Here is a 4456-nt window from a genome sequence, read left to right on the forward strand (position 1 = left end):
CTTTGTGGTTTGACGAAAAATTTCTAGATTCACAGAAAGGAACCCTCTAAACACCATTATCTAAAACAACACGAAAGAAAAAAATATGACAAGAGTAAAAAACATAAATCTTCATAAAAATAAATGGCCGTAAACTACAACTAAATATGACAAGCCAAAATTCATCCACAAACATATAAATCTCTATACCTATAGTTCATATAATATTTAAAATTGAAGGGCCAAATAGAAAACCAAGAAATACATACGAGAGAGATGATATTCGATGATCGACTGAAGAGGAAAAGTTCTTTCAGAAAGCTTCAATAACCTACAAACAAAAATTAAAAATAAATCTCATCAAGATCTCGAGAGTACACGTCATATAACAATACAAACAAATTCAACCCTAGAAATAAATTAAACTAAAATGTCATCAAGATCTCAAGATTAGCCATGAATCATAGTATGATACAATAAAATAATACAAACAAAATCAAACTCCAGGTATTAAAACGAAAGGAATTCGGGGAAAAAAACTTACAGATTAATGCGATGAAGTTGAATGTGATCGAAAAGAAATCCCGAATTTGAGAGCTCTCGACCGAATGTCGAATGAGAATATTGAGAGAATTTTATAGGAAAATCTGAACGGTTATTGATTTGAGAAGCAGCGGATAATTGGGAGATTGGATGGAAGAGGCAGCTTTTTATAGGACGAAGAACGAAGGAAGCGTGTAGACGTCTAGTAGGATAGTCCGCCACTTTCACCAATAAATATTGGCCATAAATATAATCAACAAATTTTATAAAAAAATGCGAAATTTTAGGCATGGTCGGTTTGCCGTTTTCGACCCATTTTCCGTTTTCGAAAACGCGGAAAACACGTTTGGTCTGACATTTTCGAAAACGTCTTTTCGAAAACGAGTTAAAATTTATAATTGAAAACGCAAAACGACTTTTTATCATTTTCAGTTATAAATGTCGAAAACGCTCAAAACAGGTCGTTTTCGGGGAAAATTAAAAATCGTTTTGAAAATGAAAACGCAAACCAACCACTACCTTAGTGTTTTTATTTAAAAAGAAAAGAAAAACATATATTATCGAAATTTTAGGTTATAACTTGAATGCACGGTTGAGATTTTGGGTTTGGTTGGTTGGTGATAAAAAAAAAATAAAAAAAAATAAAAATTTGTGAGTGATAGCTGGATTTCATTTGACGGGCTCGTAGGCCCTCAATTTTTGCATGGCTGCTTTTAGATTCGGACCCACCTCTTACATATTCACCGCAAAAATAAAACGAACTTTAAACTATGGAAAGTTATAGATGCATCCTCCATATTTGAAAATTTTTCCTCTTATCAGATACACTATTTAGTTTATGCTAAAAGACAGCCAACAAAATAATGTAAAATTGACACTCACTTTCCATTGAAATAATCAATTATGATTTGAAAATTTAGAAGTTGTAAGATAAAGATGTCGATGTATGCACGATCTTTGTCTCTTTAGACTTTATTTTATTACTAGACAACAGAAGATTTATTTGATATTATCTTAAATTATTCTCATTTATCTAAAAGGGAATATAATTATAGATTTTGTTAGCCACATATGTTCTTTTATGTACAATAATTATAATTAATAAATGATCACTAAAGGATGATTAGCATACACAAAAAGGTTGAAGGGAAATTGCAACATTAGTACAAAATGTATCGATGGCGTTGGAACGTGGTCCTTTATTTATTTTCTTTCTCAGAAATGTCTCTAACCTTTTAGGTTTCTACTTCGACAATAAAAAACCTTTTTTTTTGTTCAAAACACGACAATAATCTCATTTTTAAGTTTCCTCTATCCACCTCTCACATCCACGTTTGCTCCCCAACCCCCTTGCCCCATCCCAAGACCCCAGTACTCACAGTGCTTGGAGTTGCGGACTCTATATAAGGCTCAAAAGGCAGTCATCTCATGCCCATAATTTTTAAGGGTAAAAAAATCTGTTAATTTTTTTTAATTTATTAAGAAACTAGGTTCTACCCTTGCAATTACATAAAAAAAATAGAAAAATGACACATTTCCAACTTAATATAAGACTCGAGTACTGCTTAAAAAATCCTAAAATACCATATTTAAATAAAGATACCCGATTTTTGAAAATGTGCTTCTAATCCGTCCAATAAAACCCAACAAGACGACAAAATCACTATATTCATGCTAATGATAACAAATATTAAAAAAAAAAAAAAAAAGGTTGAAGACTAAATTGCTACAACGAGAATAAGTTGGCAACTAAAGTTTAAAATTTACCTAAATTGTTGGGCAAACAGATCTTGAAAAGAAAAGAAATAGATTGCTTGATAAGATTGGTCTTTTGTTAGGTTATTCACATTTCATAATCAATATTCAATGTACCAATCCAAAGGGGCCAATTTTGTGTCCATTGCAGCTTAATCTTATTAGAAAATCATGAGTGGACATAGTGATTTCCTGTCTGCTATAGAATCTCATATTAAAATTTTAAGAGCCGCCTAACGTATTTAACTATCAATGCACACCTGGATCGTGATTATATGAAGTGGCGCTAGAAAGATTAAAAGTTAGATTAGACCAGGTACCTTTACACGTAAATCAAATTTAAATGTAAATTCGCTTTTCTACTAAATTGATATTGACTTAATTTTTAATTATAATTAAACATATTTATAATATTATATAAAAAAAGGCAAGATCACAAAAAAAACAAAAACAAAAAAAATCAGATTAAAAGATAAATATTTTGTAACTTATTAAGCCAATATACTTACTTCATTATTTAGCTCTTGTTTGATTTAGATAAAGTGTCGTGGGCTCATAAAATGTGTTAACTTAAATTTAAATCCACTTTTGTAGTTGAACCAAGCAGATTTATGTATACTATAAAAAATGCCGTGCAACATCAGTTGTTGATCATCGCATAATAGCAAGAGAAAATTACCTAAAATCCTACATTTTAATTTTAACTTAAAAAATCAGACGTTTGTAAATTCCAAATCTAATTTAATTATTTTTTCAATTATTACGTAATAATTATTATATAATTTTTTTTATAACTTTTATATCTGGTATTTCTCTCTAGTTAATCTCTCTACTTTATTTCTCTATTCACACTCTCTATCACCGATCTCTCTCTCTATTCACTCTCTCTTTCTATGTACACCAAGATCTATATACTACTTGTCAGCTTCAAAAACTAAATTACAATCATGCAAATCTGTATAATTTAATGGGGTAGTTGGTTTCTTGTTCATTGGTCTAAAAAGCAAGGTCAATTGAATCTGAGAAAAACGAGTTAGGGATGACAAAAATACTCATCAAATTTGATAGGTCCTGCTTAATCGAGTAATTGGGGAGAGTATAAGTAACAAGGGCTTGCCTTAAAATGAGTAACGGGGTGGGTCGCCCCTCTCCAAACTCTCCCCCTTGCCGACCCTGAAATGGGCCTTTTTTTAAGGTGAACTCGTGTTAGATCTTCAGTTGGCAATGGTTCTATGCTGCAATTTGGTGATTTAGGGTGGTCAGCCATTGGTTCTGCCTATGATTACGCTCGACTAGGTGTATGATGTAGGGGTTTTGTGGAGATGGTGTGGCAGAGGTGGTAGTGGTTGTTGTGGATTTTAAGGAAAAAGTGGTGGTGGATAGTTGATTTGATGTGTCATCGGTGGTGTAGTTAGGGCTGGACAAAACTCCCGAACCGAACCCGACGGTTCTTCTCAAATTAAATACCCAAACGGGTATTTGAATCAAAAATCGACGGGTACGGTTCGATTCGGCCAAGACCCGAAGAACCGAATCTCCTTAATTTTTTTAATTTATTTATTTTAAATAAGCAAAATTATTTTATTTTTTCTAAATAAATTTGTTAACTAGTGAATTTAATTCAAACCACAAAATATGATTTTTGTATTTATAATTTTTAGTTCAAAATCAACTTAATCAAATTGACATCAATTTTATCTAAATCTGTTACTCTACTGTAGTGTCGATTTTACTAGAGAAAATCGAATTAAAGCTCTACAACATCTCTCTTAATTATTTTGAGCTCGCTATTCTTCTTTTTCTGTGATTTTAATAATCAAATTTATGAAGAATTCAGCAAAGAGAGACGTAAAAGACATATAAAATTGTACTACGTTATTTTGTAAGAGCTAATATTAAACATATCATTAATAAAATTAATGTAACTTTGTATATATTAAAAAATTTAATTATAATACAGAACCGAATAGAATCGCACCGAACCGAACCGAATGAAACTAAACACAAACGGTTCCATAATTAAATTTGGACCTGACGGTTCAACTTACTAAATACCCGAAAATTTCGAATCGATTCGGCTCTCGTTAGAACCGAACCGAACCTGACCATGTCCAGCCCTAGGTATAGTGAGACAGGGAGATGAAGAGTAACTTGTGATCACATAATTTGGTAACTTGTG

General features: G+C 31.6%; 1 long non-coding RNA gene across 1 annotated transcript in view; it reads right to left on the reverse strand.

The window, feature by feature from the left end:
• The window catches only part of LOC111400953, an 18638-nt gene extending 17905 nt beyond the window's left edge, over nucleotides 1-733 (reverse strand). The window contains exons 1-2 of the long non-coding RNA XR_002703895.1: nucleotides 524-733; nucleotides 249-310 (exon numbers count right to left, since the gene is read on the reverse strand). This is a non-coding gene — a long non-coding RNA (uncharacterized LOC111400953). The remainder of the gene's footprint in view (nucleotides 1-248; nucleotides 311-523) is intronic.
• Nucleotides 734-4456: the final 3723 nt, after the last annotated feature.

This window comes from Olea europaea, chromosome 10 (assembly GCF_002742605.1).
Source record: "Olea europaea var. sylvestris chromosome 10, O_europaea_v1, whole genome shotgun sequence".
Lineage (NCBI taxonomy): Eukaryota > Viridiplantae > Streptophyta > Magnoliopsida > Lamiales > Oleaceae > Olea > Olea europaea.